The sequence below is a fragment of the Oncorhynchus gorbuscha genome, linkage group LG03, assembly GCF_021184085.1.
Source record: "Oncorhynchus gorbuscha isolate QuinsamMale2020 ecotype Even-year linkage group LG03, OgorEven_v1.0, whole genome shotgun sequence".
Taxonomy (NCBI): domain Eukaryota; kingdom Metazoa; phylum Chordata; class Actinopteri; order Salmoniformes; family Salmonidae; genus Oncorhynchus; species Oncorhynchus gorbuscha.
The window spans coordinates 9,607,600-9,634,618 of NC_060175.1; the positions used below are offsets into that span (position 1 = coordinate 9,607,600).

At 43.0% G+C, this 27,019-nt stretch overlaps 1 pseudogene; it reads left to right on the top strand.

Moving 5' to 3' along the window:
• Positions 1-26,612, top strand: LOC124032455 (annotated as a pseudogene).
• Positions 26,613-27,019: the final 407 nt, after the last annotated feature.

Here is a 27,019-nt window from a genome sequence, read left to right on the forward strand (position 1 = left end):
CCTCGACATGGCCTGATGCTGCTCCACTGGCTAGCCAACAACATTCACACTGACAACAACGGCAACATGAGACTCAATTTCAACCCAACTAGGGGAGACTATGGCTTTAATTTCTATGGAAACACTGACAGACTCCGCCCATTACCTTTTCTGCCCTGTGAAAGTGGTAGTTATTACTCATTAGGGAATATTGATAGAAATTACAACTATAATGGCGCTACGGCACTTCCTGACTATGTCACTCGAAGCTTCTACAACTCAGGGAGAACAGAGAGAAACAGGGACAGAGTCATTATCAGAGTTAGGGAGGAAGGATCCAATCAGTTCATAGTAGATGAGGTCTACATCACACAGCATTACTCGCCAAATGAAAACAGAGGAAGTGCCTATGATCCAGACAATACATACCCTGTCAGTTTCAGCCGCTTAACACAAATCCAAATTCTCCCAACCATTACACGAGATGTAATTCAACGTATACACAATGTAGAGATCAACGACAACAGTGTGGAGAACATCTGGGGACATACACCTGGGCTGGCACTTCTTTTGGCAATTGCATTGTACTTGACACGTCCCAAGGTCTCATTCATACAGCAAGTGTTTATGACCATGGAAAGCCAGCATCACATGCAGGATGATGAAACTAAATCGATAAAGCTTGCGGTGAAAACTACAAATAGAGGAGGTGCCAGGATCACCTTCAGTGGTATCCCCAGGAGGCTTTTGGACAAGGGTGTGATTTGGGCGCTTTAAAAGAACAATGACAGTACGGACATGCTAGACTTTTCCTCAGTCATAGATGGTGCCTCTGGTTCCTTTGACACCTCAGGATCCCTCAACCCTGGTCACCAGGCCAGGCTTCATCAGCACAAATCAAGGTGTCCTTTTGTATTATGCAGGAATTATAACACATCTGGGGAGGAAATACATAGGAGTCCTGAGTTTCATGATGCCAACAGAGAGATTCCTGTTGATATAAGCGGCTATAAGCCTAACGCCAGTCTGCAGCTCTTCCTAAAGGATGGAAAGGCCTGCGCTCGCCTGTATGTGACGAAGTCCTTCACTGACTGGAAGGAGAAGTTGAATAACTCCTGGGTTGGGTTTTACTCTTCAGAAAAAAACAACACCAATGAATATTATATATTATTATAATATAAAACCTCCCAATGGCAATGGGCTGTGAAGTTTTCTGAGGAAAGCCGCTCAGATTGGAAAGATATACCTGAGTATGACGTCTATGTGTACAGGTCTAGTATGCCCATGTCTCCTGGGGTCCAGACCCGATTCATGCTGGGGAAATCTGGGGGTGAAAAGGCACGAACTCCACCCTGGGAGGTACATACATCAACAATTTAAAGCACACAACTTTTACTGGTACGTGCTTTTGTCCATTGTGTTTAGCCTGGTTCTTACATGCCCATTTTCTGCTTGTTATTAATGGATTATTATCTATGAGATTTTTCATCCTGTTTCGTATTGATTACATATGTCATTTATATTATCATTGATATCTAATTGTGTAATTGTCTCCGTCCATTTTTGTTTATCATTTCTGCACCCTGCTTGTCCTTTATATTGATTGGTTTGAATTGCTAATCTGTGCAGAGTGTCAAAAGAAAAATATAAAGAATCTGTCCTCAATAAACTGTTGAGGAAATTGAAGTGAAAACACAATAACAAGCTGTGAAAACCAAATAATCTTGAGCACTTAGAAGATGGTCTGAGTGCAAGGGTGAGATAATGCTAGCCGGTCACGCTGATGGTTGACTAATGTCCATAGTCAGTCAGTTTTCATATTAATGTAAGGTATTATGAAGGATGGAACCTTATGTGAACTGTCAAATATACTGTACACATACACAAACACACACACAGGACTGCATGAATACGTTTTAAACCTAAGAACATAACATAATTTTAAGAAACTGAGTTTCAAGAAAAGCATGTGTAAGTGGTTTTGCAACTTTATGAAGCTTTCTTTACCCTTCGTGTTCGTTACTAAAGAGCTTCCTCTTCATAAGTTTAGATAAGCCCCCAAACCAGGAAGTACTAAGTTTAGCAATGGGCCTCACATCCTCAATGACACGAACCTGTTTTCCTCCTGTTATGCAGGTGAATGAGGACCCAAAAGCGACTTGGCGAAAACAGAGTCTTTAATCCAGTTTAAGGAAATAGCAATACTCCTAGACAAATCGGAGCGGTAAATAAAGCATAAAAACAATTTCACTCGTAATCACGAGAACAGACTGGAGACTCGATAATAAACTGCAGGTTGCCTCGGGAAGGCACTTGACCGTAGCAGACTCAGACACCTGCTCACCACGCAGCATCTGAGGGAAACACGACACGACAGGGCGATACAAAGACACAGCACGGTGAACAATATACAAGGATCCGACAGGGCAGAAACGGAAAACAAGGGGAGAAATAGGGACTCTAATCAGGGGAAAAGATAGGGAACAGGTGTGGGAAGACTAAATGATTGATTAGGGGGAATAGGAACAGCTGGGAGCAGGAACGGAACGATAGAGAGAGAGAGAGAGAGAGAGGGAGAGAGAAAAAGGGGAACGAACCTAAAAAGACCAGCAGGGGGAAAACGAACAGAAGGAAAAGCAAAATGACAAGACAATATAAGACAAAACATGACAGTACCCCCCCACTCACCGAGCGCCTCCTGGCGCACTCGAGGAGGAATCCTGGTGGCAACGGAGGAAATCATCAATCAGTGAACGGTCCAGCACGTCCCGAGACGGAACCCAACTCCTCTCCTCAGGACCGTAACCCTCCCAATCCACTAAGTATTGGTGACCCCGTCCCCGAGAACGCATGTCCATGATCCTACGTACCTTGTAAATAGGTGCGCTCTCGACAAGGACGGGAGGGGGGGAGGGAAGACGAACGGGGGTGCGAAGAAAGGGCTTGACACAGGAGACATGGAAGACAGGATGGACGCGACAAAGATGTCACGGAAGAAGCAGTCGCACAGCGACAGGATTGACGACCTGGGAGACACGGAACGGACCAATGAACCGCGGAGTCAACTTACGAGAAGCTGTCGTAAGAGGAAGGTTGCGAGTGGAAAGCCACACTCTCTGGCCGCAACAATACCTTGGACTCTTAATCCTGCGTTTATTGGCGGCTCTCACAGTCTGTGCCCTGTAGCGGCAAAGTGCAGACCTCACCCTCCTCCAGGTGCGCTCACAACGTTGGACAAACGCTTGAGCGGAGGGAACGCTGGACTCGGCAAGCTGGGATGAGAACAGAGGAGGCTGGTAACCCAGACTACTCTGAAACGGAGATAACCCGGTAGCAGACGAAGGAAGCGAGTTGTGAGCGTATTCTGCCCAGGGGAGCTGTTCTGCCCAAGACGCAGGGTTTCTGAAAGAAAGGCTGCGTAGTATGCGACCAATCGTCTGATTGGCCCTCTCTGCTTGACCGTTAGACTGGGGATGAAACCCGGAAGAGAGACTGACGGACGCACCAATCAAACGACAGAACTCCCTCCAAAACTGTGACGTGAATTGCGGACCTCTGTCTGAAACGGCGTCTAACGGGAGGCCATGAATTCTGAACACATTCTCGATGATGATTTGTGCCGTCTCCTTAGCGGAAGGAAGTTTAGCGAGAGGAATGAAATGTGCCGCCTTAGAGAACCTATCGACAACCGTAAGAATCACAGTCTTCCCCGCAGACAAAGGCAGACCGGTAATGAAGTCTAGGGCGATGTGAGACCATGGTCGAGAAGGAATGGGGAGCGGTCTGAGACGACCGGCAGGAGGAGAGTTACCTGACTTAGTCTGCGCGCAGTCCGAACAAGCAGCCACGAAACGGCGCGTGTCACGCTCCTGAGTCGGCCACCAAAAGCGCTGGCGAATAGAAGCAAGAGTGCCTCGAACACCGGGATGACCAGCTAACTTGGCAGAGTGAGCCCACTGAAGAACAGCCAGACGAGTGGAAACAGGAACGAAAAGAAGGTTACTAGGACAAGCGCGCGGCGACGCAGTGTGCGTGAGTGCTTGCTTAACCTGTCTTTCAATTCCCCAGACTGTCAACCCGACAACACGCCCATAAGGAAGAATCCCCTCGGGATCAGTAGAAGCCACAGAAGAACTAAAAAGACGGGATAAGGCATCAGGCTTGGTGTTCTTGCTACCCGGACGGTAAGAAATCACAAACTCGAAACGAGCGAAAAATAACGCCCAACGAGCTTGACGAGCATTAAGTCGTTTGGCAGAACGGATGTACTCAAGGTTCTTATGGTCTGTCCAAACGACAAAAGGAACGGTCGCCCCCTCCAACCACTGTCGCCATTCGCCTAGGGCTAAGCGGATGGCGAGCAGTTCGCGGTTACCCACATCATAGTTGCGTTCAGATGGCGACAGGCGATGAGAAAAATAAGCGCAAGGATGAACCTTATCGTCAGACTGGAAGCGCTGGGATAGAATGGCTCCCACGCCTACCTCTGAAGCGTCAACCTCGACAATGAATTGTCTAGTGACGTCAGGAGTAACGAGGATAGGAGCGGACGTAAAACGTTCTTTTAGAAGATCAAAAGCTCCCTGGGCGGAACCGGACCACTTAAAACACGTCTTGACAGAAGTAAGAGCTGTGAGAGGGGCAGCAACTTGACCGAAATTACGAATGAAACGCCGATAGAAATTAGCGAAACCTAGAAAGCGCTGCAACTCGACACGTGACCTTGGAACGGGCCACTCACTGACAGCTTGGACCTTAGCGGAATCCATCTGAATGCCTTCAGCGGAAATAACGGAACCGAGAAAAGTAATGGAGGAGACATGAAAAGAGCACTTCTCAGCCTTCACGTAGAGACAATTCTCTAAAAGGCGCTGGAGAACACGTCGAACGTGCTGAACATGAATCTCGAGTGACGGTGAAAAAATCAGGATATCGTCAAGGTAGACAAAAACAAAGATGTTCAGCATGTCTCTCAGAACATCATTAACTAATGCCTGAAAAACAGCTGGCGCATTGGCGAGACCAAACGGCAGAACCCGGTACTCAAAATGCCCTAACGGAGTGTTAAACGCCGTTTTCCACTCGTCCCCCTCTCTGATGCGCACGAGATTTACATTTACATTTAAGTCATTTAGCAGACGCTCTTATCCAGAGCGACTTACAAATTGGTGCATTCACCTTATGACATCCAGTGGAACAACCACTTTACAATAGTGCATCTAAGTATTTTAAGGGGGGGGGGGGTGAGAAGGACTACTTTATCCTATCCTAGGTATTCCTTAAAGAGGTGGGGTTTCAGGTGTCTCCGGAAGGTGGTGATTGACTCCGCGAGATGGTAAGCGTTACGAAGGTCCAACTTAGTAAAGCACCTGGCTCCCTGCAGAATCTCGAAGGCTGATGACATAAGGGGAAGCGGATAACGATTCTTAACCGTTATGTCATTCAGCCCTCGATAATCCACGCAGGGGCGCAGAGTACCGTCCTTTTTCTTAACAAAAAAAAACCCCGCCCCGGCCGGAGAGGAAGAAGGCACTATGGTACCGGTGTCAAGAGACACAGACAAATAATCCTCGAGAGCCTTACGTTCGGGAGCCGACAGAGAGTATAGTCTACCCCGAGGAGGAGTGGTCCCCGGAAGGAGATCAATACTACAATCATACGACCGGTGAGGAGGAAGGGAGTTGGCTCGGGACCGACTGAAGACCGTGCGCAGATCATGATATTCCTCCGGCACTCCTGTCAAATCGCCAGGTTCCTCCTGAGAAGTGGGGACAGAAGAAATGGGAGGGATGGCAGACATTAAACACTTCACATGACAAGAAACGTTCCAGGATAGGATAGAATTACTAGACCAATTAATAGAAGGATTATGACATACTAGCCAGGGATGACCCAAAACAACAGGTGTAAAAGGTGAACGAAAAATCAAAAAAGAAATAGTCTCACTGTGGTTACCAGATACTGTGAGGGTTAAAGGTAGTGTCTCAAATCTGATACTGGGAAGATGACTACCATCTAAGGCGAACATGGGCGTAGGCTTGTCTAACTGTCTGAAAGGAATGTCATGTTTCCGAGCCCATGCTTCGTCCATGAAACAACCCTCAGCCCCAGAGTCTATCAAGGCACTGCATGTAGCACCCGAACCGGTCCAGCGCGTAGATGGACCGACATAGTAGTACAGGATCTAGATGGAGAGACCTGAGTAGTAGCGCTCACCAGTAGCCCTCCGCTTACTGATGAGCTCTGGCTTTTACTGGACATGAATTGACAAAATGTCCATCAAATCCGCAATAGAGGCACAGGCGGTTGGTGATCCTCCGTTCCCTCTCCTTAGTCGAGATGCGAATACCTCCCAGCTGCATGGGCTCAGTCTCTGAGCCAGAGGAGGGAGATGGTTGCGATGCGGAGCAGGGAAACACCGTTGACGCGAGCTCTCTTCCACGAGCTTGGTGACGAAGATCTACCCGTCGTTCTATGCGGATGGCGAGAGCAATCAAAGAGTCCACACTGGAAGGAACCTCCCGGGAGAGAATCTCATCTTTGACCACTGCGTGGAGTCCCTCCAGAAAACGAGCGAGCAGCGCCGGCTCGTTCCAGTCACTAGAGGCAGCAAGAGTGCGAAACTCTATAGAGTAATCCGTTATGGATCGATCACCTTGGCATAGGGAAGCCAGGGCCCTAGAAGTCTCCCTACCAAAAACTGAACGGTCAAAAACCCGAATCATCTCCTCTTTAAAGTTCTGGTAATTGTTTGAACAATCAGCCCTTGCCTCCCAGATAGCTGTGCCCCACTCTCGAGCCCGGCCAGTAAGGAGTGAAATGACGTAAGCAACCCGAGCTCTCTCTCTAGAGTATGTGTTGGGTTGGAGAGAGAACACAATATCACACTGGGTGAGAAAGGAGCGGCACTCCTTGGGCTGCCCGGAGTAGCAAGGTGGGTTATTAACCCTAGGTTCCAGAGGCTCGGCAGACCAGGAAGTAACAGGTGGCACGAGACGAAGACTCTGGAACTGTCCAGAGAGGTCGGAAACCTGAGCGGCCAGGTTCTCCATGGCATGACGAGCAGCAGACAATTCCTGCTCGTGTCTGCCGAGCATGGCTCCTTGGATCTCGACGGCAGTGTTACGAGCGTCTGTAGTCGCTGGGTCCATTCTTTGGTCGGATCCTTCTGTTATGCAGGTGAATGAGGACCCAAAAGCGACTTGGCGAAAACAGAGTCTTTAATCCAGTTTAAGGAAATAGCAATACTCCTAGACAAATCGGAGCGGTAAATAAAGCATAAAAACAATTTCACTCGTAATCACGAGAACTGACTGGAGACTCGATAATAAACTGCAGGTTGCCTCGGGAAGGCACTTGACCGTAGCAGACTCAGACACCTGCTCACCACGCAGCATCTGAGGGAAACACGACACGACAGGGCGATACAAAGACACAGCAAGGTGAACAATATACAAGGATCCGACAGGGCAGAAACGGAAAACAAGGGGAGAAATAGGGACTCTAATCAGGGGAAAAGATAGGGAACAGGTGTGGGAAGACTAAATGATTGATTAGGGGAATAGGAACAGCTGGGAGCAGGAACGGAACGATAGAGAGAAGAGAGAGAGAGAGGGAGAGAGAAAAAGGGGAACGAACCTAAAAAGACCAGCAGGGGGAAAACGAACAGAAGGAAAAGCAAAATGACAAGACAATATAAGACAAAACATGACACCTCCATTTCAGAGCAGTGGGTTTGTCCGCACCTGGTATGTCATGTACGCCTCAACGCTGACATACCCTGCCAATAACATTCTCTGCCCTCTGAAATAAGTAATTATTACTCTCTAGGGATAAGTTGAATTTATTTTGAAACATGTGTTACCAAGTGGTGTTGTAGATCAGCCTTTTTAAAACTCAGTTTTGCTGGCCCTTGTCTTGTAACTGCCCTGTCTACTGGTTGTGTATGTAGGCTACAAGAGGGATATTTTAGACAGAGGAGAGAGACAAACAGTCCAAATTTGATTCTGGTGGTGTAACATCATTCCTCTGTTGAATGAAGAGAGTCAGACCGAAATGCAGCGTGTAGGTTATTCATGACTTAAATGAAGGAATTGCGGTACATGAAAATAACTGAATAAATACAAAAACAACAAACGGAACGTGAAACCTATTACAGCCTATCTGGTGAACAATACACAGAGACAGGAACAAACACCCACAAAATACAAAGCGAACTCAGGCTACCTAAATACGGTTCTCAATCAGAGACAACGACAAGCACCTGACTCTGATTGAGAATCGCCCCAGGCAGCCAAGCCTAACTAGATACACCCTTAATCATACACAATCCCAATACTACAAACCCCAATACGAAACACAACATATAAACCCATGTCACACCCTGGCTTAAGCAAACATATACAAAATACAATGACCAAGGCGTGACAGGTGGATGATATATTTTTGGGTTACTCATTCGTTTTATTTTGATGTGAGGACAATAATGCATCATACTACAGTATCGATCAATTAACAAGTTTCCACATGTTATTTTGGAAGACCTTATGGTTCATATTGTGACAGATTAAAGTGACAGTTCACTCCAAATTCAAAGTTGTCAAATTTTACAATTAGACATTTTTAGACCTAACCTTTTCAGATCTAGTGGTATAACTATGTTCCTGAACACTTTTAATGTATTGTCAAACACTAGAAATCAATTACAGATAAAAAAAACTGTAAACAATTCTGAAGGTACAAACATTGACACAATCGTTGCTCTGACTTAGGTTGGCCATAAGTGGGAAAGGTTTCCTAGGTTATTTCATCCTGCTTTTGTCTCTGGCCTCATTATGCCCTGTAAAGGCCAATACACTGTAACCATTACCTCAATAAATGATCTCAAAGATTGAGCTTGGCCACGCCTCTCCACAACATGAACTGATGAGGCTCCAGTGGCTAGCCAATGACATGAACTGATGAGGCTCCAGTGGCTAGCCAATGACATGAATGTTGAAAACAATGGCAACATGAACTGATGAGGCTCCAGTGGCTAGCCAATGACATGAATGTTGAAAACAATGGCAACATGAACTGATGAGGCTCCAGTGGCTAGCCAACGACATGAACTGATGAGGCTCCAGTGGCTAGCCAACGACATGAACTGATGAGGCTCCAGTGGCTAGCCAACGACATGAACTGATGAGGCTCTAGTGGCTAGCCAATGACATGAACTGATGAGGCTCCAGTGGCTAGCCAACGACATGAACTGATGAGGCTCCAGTGGCTAGCCAACGACATGAACTGATGAGGCTCCAGTGGCTAGCCAATGACATGAACTGATGAGGCTCCAGTGGCTAGCCAATGACATGAACTGATGAGGCTCCAGTGGCTAGCCAATGACATGAATGTTGAAAACAATGGCAACATGAACTGATGAGGCTCCAGTGGCTAGCCAATGACATGAATGTTGAAAACAATGGCAACATGAACTGATGAGGCTCCAGTGGCTAGCCAACGACATGAACTGATGAGGCTCCAGTGGCTAGCCAACGACATGAACTGATGAGGTTCCAGTGGCTAGCCAACGACATGAACTGATGAGGCTCTAGTGGCTAGCCAATGACATGAACTGATGAGGCTCCAGTGGCTAGCCAACGACATGAACTGATGAGGCTCCAGTGGCTAGCCAACGACATGAACTGATGAGGCTCCAGTGGCTAGCCAACGACATGAAATGATGAGGCTCTAGTGGCTAGCCAATGACATGAACTGATGAGGCTCCAGTGGCTAGCCAACGACATGAACTGATGAGGCTCTAGTGGCTAGCCAATGACATGAACTGATGAGGCTCCAGTGGCTAGCCAACGACATGAACTGATGAGGCTCCAGTGGCTAGCCAATGACATGAACTGATGAGGCTCCAGTGGCTAGCCAACGACATGAACTGATGAGGCTCTAGAGGCTAGCCAATGACATGAACTGATGAGGCTCCAGTGGCTAGCCAACGACATGAACTGATGAGGCTCTAGTGGCTAGCCAATGACATGAACTGATGAGGCTCCAGTGGCTAGCCAATGACATGAACTGATGAGGCTCCAGTGGCTAGCCAACGACATGAATGTTGAAAACAATGGCAACATGAACTGATGAGGCTCCAGTGGCTAGCCAACGACATGAATGTTGAAAACAATGTCAACATGAACTGATGAGGCTCCAGTGGCTAGCCAACGACATGAACTGATGAGGCTCCAGTGGCTAGCCAACGACATGAATGTTGAAAACAATGGCAACATGAGGATTGATTTTGATCCAACGAGGGGAGACTATGGCATTTATTTATATGGACATTATTATAGAGTTCAGTCAGCACTTAGTGAAGTCTACATCACACAGCATTATCACCCAGATGACTACAGAGTAACAGGGTCAGAGTTCAGTCAGCACTTAGTGAAGTCTACATCACACAGCATTATCACCCAGATGACTACAGAGTAACAGGGTCAGAGTTCAGTCAGCACTTAGTGAAGTCTACATCACACAGCATTATCACCCAGATGACTACAGAGTAACAGGGTCAGAGTTCAGTCAGCACATAGTGAAGTCTACATCACACAGCATTATCACCCAGATGACTACAGAGTAACAGGGTCAGAGTTCAGTCAGCACTTAGTGAAGTCTACATCACACAGCATTATCACCCAGATGACTACAGAGTAACAGGGTCAGAGTTCAGTCAGCACATAGTGAGGTCTACATCACACAGCATTATCACCCAGATGACTACAGAGTAACAGGGTCAGAGTTCAGTCAGCACTTAGTGAGGTCTACATCACACAGCATTATCACCCAGATGACTACAGAGTAACAGGGTCAGAGTTCAGTCAGCACATAGTGAAGTCTACATCACACAGCATTATCACCCAGATTAGTACAGGAGGGAGAAGCTGTGATCCAAGCTATACATACTGTGTGGATGTCAACCTCCTAAGAGAAATTCAAATGCCCTCAACATTTACCTGAGGTGAAACTCCATATAAAGAAGTGATTCATGAAAAAAAGTTTGAAGCATCTTGAAAAAACCTGGAGGACACCTGGTCTGCCACTTTTACTGTCAAATGTACAGTACTGAGTCAGGTAACCAACTGTACAGTACTGAGTCAGGTAACCAACTGTACAGTACTGAGTCAGGTAACCAACTGTACAGTACTGAGTCAGGTAAACCACTGTACAGTACTGAGTCAGGTAACCAACTGTACAGTACTGAGTCAGGTAAACCTCCAACTGTACAGTACTAAGTCAGGTAAACCAACAACTGTACAGTACTGTACAGTACTGAGTCAGGTAAACCACTGTACAGTACTGAGTCAGGTAAACCAACAACTGTACAGTACTGAGTCAGGTAACCAACTGTACAGTACTGAGTCAGGTAACCAACTGTACAGTACTGAGTCAGGTAACCAACTGTACAGTACTGAGTCAGGTAAACCAACTGTACAGTACTGAGTCAGGTAACCAACTGTACAGTACTGAGTCAGGTAAACCAACTGTACAGTACTGAGTCAGGTAACCAACTGTACAGTACTGAGTCAGGTAACCAACTGTACAGTACTGAGTCAGGTAAACCAACAACTGTACAGTACTGAGTCAGGTAACCAACTGTACAGTACTGAGTCAGGTAAACCAACTGTACAGTACTGAGTCAGGTAACCAACTGTACAGTACTGAGTCAGGTAACCAACTGTACAGTACTGAGTCAGGTAAACCAACAACTGTACAGTACTGAGTCAGGTAACCAACTGTACAGTACTGAGTCAGGTAACCAACTGTACAGTACTGAGTCAGGTAAACCACCAACTGTACAGTACTGAGTCAGGTAACCAACTGTACAGTACTGAGTCAGGTAACCAACTGTACAGTACTGAGTCAGGTAAACCACCAACTGTACAGTACTGAGTCAGGTAACCAACTGTACAGTACTGAGTCAGGTAAACCACCAACTGTACAGTACTGAGTCAGGTAACCAACTGTACAGTACTGAGTCAGGTAACCAACTGTACAGTACTGAGTCAGGTAAACCAACAACTGTACAGTACTGAGTCAGGTAACCAACTGTACAGTACTGAGTCAGGTAACCAACTGTACAGTACTGAGTCAGGTAACCAACTGTACAGTACTGAGTCAGGTAACCAACTGTACAGTACTGAGTCAGGTAACCAACTGTACAGTACTGAGTCAGGTAACCAACTGTACAGTACTGAGTCAGGTAACCAACTGTGCCTTAGTCCTTTGTGCCACTCGGGAACCCCAGTAGGAGCTAGACTGTGTCTTGCCTGGCAGAGACACTGGCAACACCTCAGTACCCCTCAACCCTCAAGGTCAGGCTTCAGAAAAGTATCATTCTCATCCACTGTGGGGAAGGAGGTCTGGAGAGGTTTTAAGTTTCATGATGCCAACAGAGAGAATCCGGCTGATAATATCGGCTATGATGCCAGTCTGCAGCTCTTCGTAAAGGATGGAAAGGCCTGCGCTCGCCTGTATGTGACGAAGTCCTTCACTGACTGGAAGGAGAAGTTAAATAACTCCTGGGTTGGGTTCAACTCTTCCCTTAATAAAGCCATGCTCTACTATAATACCTGGCAATGGGCAGTGTCTTTTCCTAAAGAAATACAATCAGATTTTGGAGGGCTTAGCTGAATATAACGTCTATATCTAGTATAGTCATCGCTCCTGTGGTCCCGGTCTGATTTATGCTGCAGAGTAGATCCAGTGAAATAGCCCTACTATGCCTTGCGACAGAGTTGTGCTCAGACAAATCATATCATAAAGGGATTATAGATGAGCTGTGACAGTAGAAATTGACAGAGAAATCACCCTGTCATGTACAATGCATCAACAATTTACACAACAATACACTTATTTACATGTTTTAGTGTTAGTAATATAATAATAATAATAATATATGCCATTTAGCAGACGCTTTTATCCAAAGCGACTTACAGTCATGTGTGCATACATTCTACGCATGGGTGGTCCCGGGGATCGAACCCACTAACCTGGCGTTACAAGCGCCATGCTCTACCAACTGAGCTACAGAAGGACCGCATTGTGTTGTACATTATTTGGTTCTTAGATGTGCTTCTTCTGCCATTCAGTTGTATGTATTATTACACAGTATCCTGTTTCATATTGATTACACAACGTTGATAATGTCGCTGATAACGGACTGTGTAATTACCTCTTGTCAGTGTTTGTTTCATTTCTACACCCTGCTTGTACTTTTTATTGATTGATTTTGCTCATCTGTGTGAAATGTGAAAGAAAGAGAGCCAGTTCTCGCTATCTGGTCAATCAAATGGGGGGGGGGGGGAATAAACACTTGTGAAGAGTCAAGTTTGACTCATCCTCAACATAATGAAAAGCTGACTGGTTCTGGAGCTGGTCAATGCAGATTTATTTAATTCAGTCAATGAAATTGTTCAATTTTGAGCTTGACGTTTTTGCCGATGAGTGTCAAGTATTTACATACTGTAACAGACAATATTTTGAAAGAAGCCACCCAAAGACAAACAAACAAGTAAACAAACACACACACAGAGCAATGATTACAACATCAACGGTGGTTATGATTAGCATTAGCATAGCATGCATTAATAATCTAAATGCTGCATTCACCTTTCTAGATCATTTCAGATATTATGATTAGCATTAGCATAGCATGCATTAATAATCTAAACGCTTCATTCACCTTTCTAGATCACTTCAGATATTATGATATGTGAAGTGAAATAGAATGATATAGCATCTCTGGAGAGACCATTATGGGGGATTGTGTGTAGATTGATTCAAGAAAAAAACAAAGAATTTAATCCATTTTGAGAATAAGTCTGTAACGTAACAACATGTAGAAAAAGTGAAAGGGTCTGAATACTTTCTGAATGCTCTGTAACCAGATACATAAACAGCCATCTATGGTCTAGCTACCGCTATACTCACCATCATTAGGGACCAACCTATTCCACATGGTAGGGTACTCGGGTCCTTTTGGCAGAGCACGCCATCCATAGTTGGCTGTGCACCCTGCTGGAAACATGCATTGTCGAACCAGAGCCAAGGCATGGTCAATCCGTATAGGACCTTTTCAATCTCAAATGGCAGTGGTCCTTTGGCACATGTTGGGGGCGATGAAACAACAAAGCTCCATTCAATGAAAGGAAGTGGAGTGGGCGGCGGAGCGATTTGCATGTAGAGCTTGGCAAAAGGAGGCATGAATTGTTGACATCCAAACTCATTGTAATGCACTCAGGTTACAAACTAGGTTTTAGACGAGACTATTTGACCAACATTATCAACATTATTATTACAATTTGTAGTCAATTTTGACATTAGAATACATGTTTCTGACTCATATCGATTAGTTGGTTTTTAGGGGCAGTAGTTCATTAAGTGAAATAATAGCTTGATCTGAAGTTCATTACAGTATGGCAAATGTAATTCAGTTAATTTGCGTAAAATATGATGTTTCTGTATATTATTTTCAATAAATGTGCAAAAATGTCTAAAAACATGTTGTCACTTTGTCATCAAGGCTGAGAGAAAAACATCTGTTTCCTCCGTTTTGAATTCAGACAGTAACAACATGTGGAATAAGTGAGGGGTGTGAATACTTTCTGAAGGTTATCTGGATGTTCACATGATGGAAGTCAGAAGTAGCCTAAATATTCATTATTTAATATATAGAAAAAAATGCACTGACTATTATGTGACAAAAAATATCTGCGACTAAAACTAGACTGAAGTGTTCTTGTTTTAGTTGCCTGACATGTGACTAAGAATAAAAAAGTGTTTTAAGACTTAAAAAAAAACACTGGTATGTTGTTCAGCTAAAATAGTTGAACAATCTTTTATCATTATTATTATTATTTGATATGATCACGTATTTCTATTGTGGTCCTCATGAAAATACACGAAAACAAAATATACATACGATTATAACACGGAAAAACGGAAAAATTATCTCAGATACATCTTATAGGGAGTAAACCGTAGAAGGCATCTAATTGATTACCAAAAGTAACATTCAATGAAACAATTATACTTTCGTTAAGCCGGTGCAGTTTTAAAGCATTTTGTCCATTAAACACTTCTTATGGTTTATCTTAACACACCATAGCGTATGGATGGATCTTTATGAACCATTCTGTTCCTCTGCACCAGTGTTAAAACATTCTAACAAGGGAAACAAAAGGTATTTGTCATGCTATTTCATTACCAGATCATATCGAGGATCCCAGTAGACCATGTCATTTGTTGTCATCATATCCAGAAACATTTATAAGAATAGCGTCGGGTGTTGCACAATAGTCTATCCTACACAAACTATGCACAGAAGAGTAGGTCTCCAATCCAAGGCAAGAAAACATATGAAAACATAAACTCATTACCTTGATGCTTTCTCTGTTAAAATCGAACGAGAGCTTGCTGTAAATCAAGCAGGAAACAACAGACTATCAACATCAATTATTAGATTCAACGTGGATCCAGGAAAAACTGGGTAATGTGTATGGTGCTGAGCTTCCTGCCATCCAGGACCTCTATACCAGGCGGTGTCAGAGGAAGGCCCCCAAAAGTTGTCAAGCACTCCAGCCACCCTAGTCATAAACTGTTCTCTCTGCCACCGCACGGCATGCTGTATCGAGCGCCAAGTCTGGGACAAAAAGGCTCCAAAACAGCTTATACCGGGAAGAGCAGCTGCTGTTTTGGCAGCAGCTAATGGGGATCCTTTGTAAATACAAGTACAAATACCCCCAAGCCATAAGACTGCTGAACAATTGTTATTATTTTACCAGGTAAGTTGACTGAGAGCACATTCTCAGCAACGACCCGGGGAACAGTTAGAGAGGAGGGGGGATGAATGAGCCGTTTTGAAGTTGGGGATGATAAGGTGACCATGATGGTATGAGGACAAGATTGGGAATTTAGCCAGGACACCGGGGTTAACACCCCTACTCTTACGATAAGTGCCATGGGATCTTCAGTGACGACAGAGAGTCAGGACAGACGTTTAACGTCCCATCCGAAAGAAAACACCTTACACCTGCCCCTGGGCAGTCCCCAATCACTGCCCAGGGGCATTGACATATACAGTATTTTTTAGACAAAAATAAAGAGTGCCTCCTACTGGCCTTGCAGCAGCATTTCCAGCAGTTACAATCCATTTCTGATATCTCTATACAAAAAACTGTCGGACAGCTAGATCCAGGATTCTTACAGGGAGTAACGATTCTTATATGATATAACCAGGGGCGCAACTTTCATTGGGGACGGGGGGAAATGCCCCCCCCCCACACACATTCTGAAATTGCATTTTTGTCCCCCCCAGTTTGGTTGTGAATGTGATACAAAATGAGGCAACGGTGTGCTTTACGACTATGCCCTGCTAATCCGACAGAAAGAATTTAAAAAATGAAATGATGTCCCCCCCATTTCTAAAACCGAAGTTGCGCCCCTGGATTTAACGACAACTTACACTGCCATAAATACAAGGACGGAAAAGTAATGTTTTATGTAACATGATTTTAGACAAGTACATCAAGACACCAACCATGAGAAATTGTTAAACTTGTGAATTTGAAATGGTTAAACTCTTGAATATAGCTATGATCCCCTTTATATCTTAATGTAATGACATGACAAAATTTGGCAGATTATTATCAATGACCTGTCAACAGCTGTAACAAGTTGTCCAGTGTAGGAAATCCTCACTGGTATGCTAGTATATAGAAAGACCCCAGTCCTTAATGATTTCCAGAATACCCATAACATGAGTGATGTCTTCAGTTGGATTTGCCCCAAACATAATGCTTTCTATTCAGTACAAAAAAAAGCAATTTCTTAGATTATTGTTTTTTGCAAGTTTACTTTCGTGAAAACAGGATGCATGTTATGGAATATGTTGTATTCTTCCTTCTTTTCACTCTGTCATTTAGGTCAGTATTGTGGAGTAACTACAATGTTGTTGATCCATCCCCATATTTTTCTTATAACAGCCATTACACTCTGTAGCTGTAATAAATTCACCATTTGGCTTCATGGTGAAATCCCTGAAGGGTTTCCTTCCTCTCCGGCCAATGAGAGAGAAGGACGACTGTATCTCTCTAGTGACTGACTGGGTGTATTGATACACCATCCAAAGTGTAATTAATAACTTCACCATGCTCAAAGGGATATTCAATGCAGCATTTAGATTATTAATGCATGCTATGCTAATGCTGATCATAATATCTGAAGTGATCTAGAAAGGTGAATGCAGCGTTTAGATTATTAATGCATGCTATGCTAATGCTAATCATAACCACCGTTGATGTTGTACTCATTGCTCTGTGTGTGTGTTTGTTTACTTGTTTGTTTGTTTGTCTTTGGGTGGCTTCTTTCAAAATATTGTCTGTTACAGTATGTAAATACTTGACACTCATCGGCAAAAACGTCAAGCTCAAAAGTGAACAATTTCATTGACTGAATTCAATAAATCTGCATTGACCAGCTCCAGAACCAGTCAGCTTTTCGTTATGTTGAGGATGAGTCAAACTTGACTGTTCACAAGTGTTTATTTTTCCCCCCCATTTGATTGACCAGATAGCGAGAACTGGCTCTCTTTCTTTCACATTTCACACAGATGAGCAAAATCAATCAATAAAAAGTACAAGCAGGGTGTAGAAATGAAACAAACACTGACAAGAGGTAATTACACAGTCCGTTATCAGCGACATTATCAACGTTGCGTAATCAATATGAAACAGTGTAATAATACATAAAACTGAATGGCAGAAGAAGCACATCTAAGAACCAAATAATGTACAACACAATGCTAACACTAAAACGTGTAAATAACTGTATTGTTGTGTAAATTGTTGATGCATTGTACATGACAGGGTGATTTCTCTGTCAATTTCTACTGTCACAGCTCATCTATAATCCCTTTATGATATGATTTGTCTGAGCACAACACTGTCGCAAGGCATAGTAGGGCTATTTCACTGGATCTACTCTGCAGCATAAATCAGACCGGGACCACAGGAGCGATGACTATACTAGATATAGACGTTATATTCAGCTAAGCCCTCCAAAATCTGATTGTATTTCTTTAGAAAAAGACACTGCCCATTGCCAGGTATTATAGTAGAGCATGGCTTTATTAAGGGAAGAGTTGAACCCAACCCAGGAGTTATTAAACTTCTCCTTCCAGTCAGTGAAGGACTTCATCACATACAGGCGAGCGCAGGCCTTTCCATCCTTTAGGAAGAGCTGCAGACTGCCATCATAGCCGATATTATCAGCCGGATTCTCTCTGTTGGCATCATGAAACTTAAAACCTCTCCAGACCTCCTTCCCCACAGTGGATGAGCATGATACTTTTCTGAAGCCTGACCTTGAGGGTTGAGGGGTACTGAGGTGTTGCCAGTGTCTCTGCCAGGCAAGACACAGTCTAGCTCCTACTGGGGTTCCCGAGTGGCACAAAGGACTAAGGCACAGTTGGTTACCTGACTCAGTACTGTACAGTTGGTTACCTGACTCAGTACTGTACAGTTGGTTACCTGACTCAGTACTGTACAGTTGGTTACCTGACTCAGTACTGTACAGTTGTTGGTTTACCTGACTCAGTACTGTACAGTTGGTTACCTGACTCAGTACTGTACAGTTGGTTACCTGACTCAGTACTGTACAGTTGGTGGTTTACCTGACTCAGTACTGTACAGTTGGTGGTTTACCTGACTCAGTACTGTACAGTTGGTTACCTGACTCAGTACTGTACAGTTGTTGGTTTACCTGACTCAGTACTGTACAGTTGGTTACCTGACTCAGTACTGTACAGTTGGTTACCTGACTCAGAACTGTACAGTTGGTGGTTTACCTGACTCAGTACTGTACAGTTGGTGGTTTACCTGACTCAGTACTGTACAGTTGGTTACCTGACTCAGTACTGTACAGTTGGTTACCTGACTCAGTACTGTACAGTTGTTGGTTTACCTGACTCAGTACTGTACAGTTGGTTACCTGACTCAGTACTGTACAGTTGGTTACCTGACTCAGTACTGTACAGTTGGTTACCTGACTCAGTACTGTACAGTTGGTTGTTTACCTGACTCAGTACTGTACAGTTGGTTACCTGACTCAGTACTGTACAGTTGGTTACCTGACTCAGTACTGTACAGTTGGTTACCTGACTCAGTACTGTACAGTTGGTTACCTGACTCAGTACTGTACAGTTGGTGGTTTACCTGACTCAGTACTGTACAGTTGGTGGTTTACCTGACTCAGTACTGTACAGTTGGTTACCTGACTCAGTACTGTACAGTTGGTTACCTGACTCAGTACTGTACAGTTGTTGGTTTACCTGACTCAGTACTGTACAGTTGGTTACCTGACTCAGTACTGTACAGTTGGTTACCTGACTCAGAACTGTACAGTTGGTGGTTTACCTGACTCAGTACTGTACAGTTGGTGGTTTACCTGACTCAGTACTGTACAGTTGGTTACCTGACTCAGTACTGTACAGTTGGTTACCTGACTCAGTACTGTACAGTTGTTGGTTTACCTGACTCAGTACTGTACAGTTGGTTACCTGACTCAGTACTGTACAGTTGGTGGTTTACCTGACTCAGTACTGTACAGTTGGTTACCTGACTCAGTACTGTACAGTTGGTGGTTTACCTGACTCAGTACTGTACAGTTGGTTACCTGACTCAGTACTGTACAGTTGGTTACCTGACTCAGTACTGTACAGTTGGTTACCTGACTCAGTACTGTACAGTTGGTGGTTTACCTGACTCAGTACTGTACAGTTGTTGGTTTACCTGAATCAGTACTGTACAGTTGTTGGTTTACCTGAATCAGTACTGTACAGTTGTTGGTTTACCTGACTCAGTACTGTACAGTTGGTTACCTGACTCAGTACTGTACAGTTGGTTACCTGACTCAGTACTGTACAGTTGGTGGTTTACCTGACTCAGTACTGTACAGTTGTTGGTTTACCTGAATCAGTACTGTACAGTTGTTGGTTTACCTGAATCAGTACTGTACAGTTGTTGGTTTACCTGACTCAGTACTGTACAGTTGGTTACCTGACTCAGTACTGTACAGTTGGTTACCTGACTCAGTACTGTACAGTTGGTGGTTTACCTGACTCAGTACTGTACAGTGGTTTACCTGACTCAGTACTGTACAGTTGGTGGTTTACCTGACTCAGTACTGTACAGTTGGTGGTTTACCTGACTCAGTACTGTACAGTTGGTGGTTTACCTGAATCAGTACTGTACAGTTGGTTACCTGACTCAGTACTGTACAGTGGTTTACCTGACTCAGTACTGTACATTTGGTGGTTTACCTGACTCAGTACTGTACAGTGGTTTACCTGACTCAGTACTGTACAGTTGGTTACCTGACTCAGTACTGTACAGTTGGTTACCTGACTCAGTACTGTACAGTTGGTGGTTTACCTGACTCAGTACTGTACAGTTGTTGGTTTACCTGAATCAGTACTGTACAGTTGTTGGTTTACCTGAATCAGTACTGTACAGTTGTTGGTTTACCTGACTCAGTACTGTACAGTTGGTTACCTGACTCAGTACTGTACAGTTGGTTACCTGACTCAGTACTGTACAGTTGGTGGTTTACCTGACTCAGTACTGTACAGTGGTTTACCTGACTCAGTACTGTACAGTTGGTGGTTTACCTGACTCAGTACTGTACAGTTGGTGGTTTACCTGACTCAGTACTGTACAGTTGGTGGTTTACCTGACTCAGTACTGTACAGTTGGTGGTTTACCTGAATCAGTACTGTACAGTTGGTTACCTGACTCAGTACTGTACAGTGGTTTACCTGACTCAGTACTGTACATTTGGTGGTTTACCTGACTCAGTACTGTACAGTGGTTTACCTGACTCAGTACTGTACAGTTGGTTACCTGACTCAGTACTGTACAGTACTGTACAGTTGGTGGTTTACCTGACTCAGTACTGTACAGTTGGTTACCTGACTCAGTACTGTACAGTGGTTTACCTGACTCAGTACTGTACATTTGGTGGTTTACCTGACTCGGTACTGTACAGTGGTTTACCTGACTCAGTACTGTACAGTTGGTTACCTGACTCAGTACTGTACATTTGACAGTAAAAGTGGCAGACCAGGTGTCCTCCAGGTTTTTTCAAGATGCTTCAAACTTTTTTTCATGAATCACTTCTTTACATGGAGTTTCACCTCAGGTAAAGGTTGAGGGCATTTGAATTTCTCTTAGGAGGTTGACATCCACACAGTATCTATAGCTTGGATCACAGCTTCTCCCCCCTGTACTAATCTGGGTGATAATGCTGTGTGATGTAGACTTCACTATGTGCTGACTGAACTCTGACCCTGTTACTCTGTAGTCATCTGGGTGATAATGCTGTGTGATGTAGACCTCACTAAGTGCTGACTGAACTCTGACCCTGTTACTCTGTAGTCATCTGGGTGATAATGCTTTGTGATGTAGACCTCACTATGTGCTGACTGAACTCTGACCCTGTTACTCTGTAGTCATCTGGGTGATAATGCTGTGTGATGTGGACTTCACTAAGTGCTGACTGAACTCTGACCCTGTTACTCTGTAGTCATCTGGGTGATAATGCTGTGTGATGTAGACTTCACTATGTGCTGACTGAACTCTGACCCTGTTACTCTGTAGTCATCTGGGTGATAATGCTGTGTGATGTAGACCTCACTAAGTGCTGACTGAACTCTGACCCTGTTACTCTGTAGTCATCTGGGTGATAATGCTGTGTGATGTAGACTTCACTAAGTGCTGACTGAACTCTATAATAATGTCCATATAAATAAATGCCATAGTCTCCCCTCGTTGGATCAAAATCAATCCTCATGTTACCATTGTTTTCAACATTCATGTCGTTGGCTAGCCACTGGAGCCTCATCAGTTCATGTCGTTGGCTAGCCACTGGAGCCTCATCAGTTCATGTCGTTGGCTAGCCACTGGAGCCTCATCAGTTCATGTTGCCATTGTTTTCAACATTCATGTCGTTGGCTAGCCACTGGAGCCTCATCAGTTCATGTTGTGGAGAGGTGTGGCCAAACTCAATCTTTGAGATCATTTATTGAGGTAATGGTTACAGTGTATTGGCCTTTATAGGGCATAAAGAGGCCAGAGACAAAAGCAGGATGAAATAACCTAGGAAACCTTTCCCACTAATGGCCAACCTAAGTCAGAGCAACGATTGTGTCAATGTTTGTACCTTCTGAAATGTTTACATTTTTTTTTATCTGTAATTTATTTCTAGTGTTTGACAATATATTAAAAGTGTTCAGGAACATAGTTATACCACTAGATCTGAAAACGTTAGGTCTAAAAATGTCTAATTGTAAAATTTGACAACTTTGAATTTGGAGTGAACTGTCACTTTAATCTGTCACAATATGAACCATAAGGTCTTCCAAAATAACATGTGGAAACTTGTTAATTGATCGATACTGTAGTATGATGCATTATTGTCCTCACATCAAAATAAAACGAATGAGTAACCCAAAAATATATCATCTTCCTGTGCAGCCTACCACCTGTCACGCCTTGGTCATTGTATTTCGTATATGTTTGGGTAAGCCAGGGTGTGACATGGGTTTATATGTTGTGTTACGTATTGGGGTTTGTAGTATTGGGATTGTGTATGATTAGGGGTGTGTCTAGTTAGGCTTGGCTGCCTGGGGCGATTCTCAATCAGAGTCAGGTGCTTGTCGTTGTCTCTGATTGAGAACCGTATTTAGACAGCCTGACTTTCGCGTTGTAATTTGTGTGTGTTTGTTCCTGTCTCTGTGTATTGTTCACCAGATAGGCTGTAATAGGTTTCACGTTCCGTTTGTTGTTTTTGTATTTATTCAGTTATTTTCATGTACCGCAATTATCTTCATTTAAGTCATGAATAACCTACACGCTGCATTTCGGTCTGACTCTCTTCATTCAACAGAGGAATGATGTTACACCACCAGAATCAAATTTGGACTGTTTGTCTCTCTCCTCTGTCTAAAATATCCCTCTTGTTGCCTACTTACACAACCAGTAGACAGGGCAGATACAAGACAAGGGCCAGCAAAACTGAGTTTTAAAAAGGCTGATCTACAACATCACTGGGTAACACGTTTCAAAATAAATTCAACTTATCCCTAGAGAGTAATAACTACTTATTTCAGAGGGCAGAGAATGTTATTGGCAGGGTATGTCAGCGTTGAGGCGTACATGACATACCAGGTGCGGACGAACCCACTGCTCTGAAATGGAGGAAAACAGGTTCTTGTCATCGAGGATGTGAGGCCCCTTGTTAACCTTAGTACTTCCTGATTTGGGGGCTTATCTAAACTTATGAAGGGGAAGCTCCAGATAGCCCAGAATAAGTTGATCAGTGTAGTTTTGAAGGTGAGTCCATGTACTCACATAGGCAGCAGATGCTTTCAGGAACTAAACTGGCTGCCTGTTGAGGCTAGGGTGTCCCAGATTAGACTAGGTTTGGTTTACAGGAGTATTTATGGTCCTGCGCCCAGATATTTAAGTGATTACTTTCCTCGTGTCAGGGATGCACACAATCACAGCACCAGATCAGGTCATCAGATCAGCTTACACAGGTTCAGGAGTAATACTGGAAAAGGTCATTTCCTGTATACTGGAGCCTCAGAATGGAATGAGTTGCCTATAAAAACAACGTCATCTCTGGACAGCTTTAAAAATAAAGTAAAAGTATGTTTGATGTCTTCTGTGCCCATATGAATAACCCCTATGATGTAACTGGAATGATGAGATATGTTCTTCTTCTCTGTTTTTGATGAGAGAGATGTTCTTCTTCTCTGTTTTTGATGAGAAAGATGTTCTTCTTCTCTGTTTTTGATGAGATACATGTTCTTCTTCTCTGTTTTTGATGAGATACATGTTCTTCTTCTCTGTTTTTGATGAGATACATGTTCTTCTTCTCTGTTTTTGATGAGATAGATGTTCTTCTTCTCTGTTTTTGATGAGAAAGATGTTCTTCTTCTCTGTTTTTGATGAGATCGATGTTCTTCTTCTCTGTTTTTGATGAGAAAGATGTTCTTCTTCTCTGTTTTTGATGAGATACATGTTCTTCTTCTCTGTTTTTGATGAGATACATGTTCTTCTTCTCTGTTTTTGATGAGATACATGTTCTTCTTCTCTGTTTTTGATGAGATCGATGTTCTTCTTCTGTTTTTGATGAGAAAGATGTTCTTCTTCTCTGTTTTTGATGAGATACATGTTCTTCTTCTCTGTTTTTGATGAGATACATGTTCTTCTTCTCTGTTTTTGATGAGATACATGTTCTTCTTCTCTGTTTTTGATGAGATACATGTTCTTCTTCTCTGTTTTTGATGAGATACATGTTCTTCTTCTCTGTTTTTGATGAGATACATGTTCTTCTTCTCTGTTTTTGATGAGATACATGTTCTTCTTCTCTGTTTTTGATGAGATACATGTTCTTCTTCTCTGTTTTTGATGAGAAAGATGTTCTTCTTCTCTGTTTTTGATGAGATCGATGTTCTTCTTCTCTGTTTTTGATGAGAAAGATGTTCTTCTTCTCTGTTTTTGATGAGATACATGTTCTTCTTCTCTGTTTTTGATGAGATACATGTTCTTCTTCTCTGTTTTTGATGAGAAAGATGTTCTTCTTCTCTGTTTTTGATGAGATCGATGTTCTTCTTCTCTGTTTTTGATGAGAAAGATGTTCTTCTTCTCTGTTTTTGATGAGATACATGTTCTTCTTCTCTGTTTTTGATGAGATACATGTTCTTCTTCTCTGTTTTTGATGAGATACATGTTCTTCTTCTCTGTTTTTGATGAGATACATGTTCTTCTTCTCTGTTTTTGATGAGATACATGTTCTTCTTCTCTGTTTTTGATGAGATACATGTTCTTCTTCTCTGTTTTTGATGAGAAAGATGTTCTTCTTCTCTGTTTTTGATGAGATACATGTTCTTCTTCTCTGTTTTTGATGAGATACATGTTCTTCTTCTCTGTTTTTGATGAGATACATGTTCTTCTTCTCTGTTTTTGATGAGATACATGTTCTTCTTCTCTGTTTTTGATGAGAAAGATGTTCTTCTTCTCTGTTTTTGATGAGATCGATGTTCTTCTTCTCTGTTTTTGATGAGAAAGATGTTCTTCTTCTCTGTTTTTGATGAGATACATGTTCTTCTTCTCTGTTTTTGATGAGATACATGTTCTTCTTCTCTGTTTTTGATGAGATACATGTTCTTCTTCTCTGTTTTTGATGAGATACATGTTCTTCTTCTCTGTTTTTGATGAGATACATGTTCTTCTTCTCTGTTTTTGATGAGATACATGTTCTTCTTCTCTGTTTTTGATGAGAAAGATGTTCTTCTTCTCTGTTTTTGATGAGATACATGTTCTTCTTCTCTGTTTTTGATGAGATACATGTTCTTCTTCTCTGTTTTTGATGAGATACATGTTCTTCTTCTCTGTTTTTGATGAGATACATGTTCTTCTTCTCTGTTTTTGATGAGATCGATGTTCTTCTTCTCTGTTTTTGATGAGATACATGTTCTTCTTCTCTGTTTTTGATGAGATCGATGTTCTTCTTCTCTGTTTTTGATGAGATCGATGTTCTTCTTCTCTGTTTTTGATGAGATACATGTTCTTCTTCTCTGTTTTTGATGAGAAAGATGTTCTTCTTCTCTGTTTTTGATGAGATACATGTTCTTCTTCTCTGTTTTGGTTGTATTATTTCTCTGCCATACTGTGTTTGATCCTGTCCAGCCATCTTGTCTCAAGAGGACCACAATGGAAATAATTCCCAGACTTTATTGTTTATGTGTGCTTGTTTTTTTTTAAATGGTCAAATTAATAAACTAAACTAACCGAGCAGGAAGGGTAAAGCTTCATAAAGTTGCAAAACCACTTACACATGCTTTTCTTGAAATGAAGATGTTATATTTTTAGGTTTAAAACGTATTCATGCAGTCCTGTGTGTGTGTTTGTGTATGTGTACAGTATATTTGGCAGTTCACAGATGGTTCCATCCTTCATAATACCTTACATTAATATGAAAACTGACTGACTATGGACATTAGTCAACGATCAGCGTGACCGGCTAGCATTATCTCACCCTTGCACTCAGACCATCTTCTAAGTGCTCAAGATTATTTGGTTTTCACAGCTTGTTATTGTGTTTTCACTTCAATTTCCTCAACAGTTTATTGAGGACAGACTCTTTATATTTTTCTTTTGACACTCTGCACAGATTAGCAATTCAAACCAATCAATATAAAGGACAAGCAGGGTGCAGAAATGATAAACAAAAATGGACGGAGACAATTACACAATTAGATATCAATGATAATATAAATGACATATGTAATCAATACGAAACAGGATGAAAAATCTCATAGATAATAATCCATTAATAACAAGCAGAAAATGGGCATGAAAGAACCTGGCTAAACACAATGGACAAAAGCACCAGTAAAAAGTTGTGTGCTTTAAATTGCTGATGTATGTACCTCCCAGGGTGGAGTACGTGCCCCAGATTTCCCCAGCATGAATCGGGTCTGGACCCCAGGAGACATGGGCATACTAGACCTGTACACATAGACGTCATACTCAGGTATATCTTTCCAATCTGAGCGGCTTTCCTCAGAAAACTTCACAGCCCATTGCCATTGGGAGGTTTTATATTCATTGGTGTTGTTTTTTTCTGAAGAGTAAAACCCAACCCAGGAGTTATTCAACTTCTCCTTCCAGTCAGTGAAGGACTTCGTCACATACAGGCGAGTGCAGGCCTTTCCATCCTTTAGGAAGAGCTGCAGACTGGCGTTAGGCTTATAGCCGCTTATATCAACAGGAATCTCTCTGTTGGCATCATGAATCTCAGGACTCCTATGTATTTCCTCCCCAGACGTGTTGTAATTCCTGCATAATACAAAAGGACACCTTGATTTGTGTGGATGAAGCCTGGCCTGGTGACCAGGGTTGAGGGATACTGAGGTGTCAAAGGAACC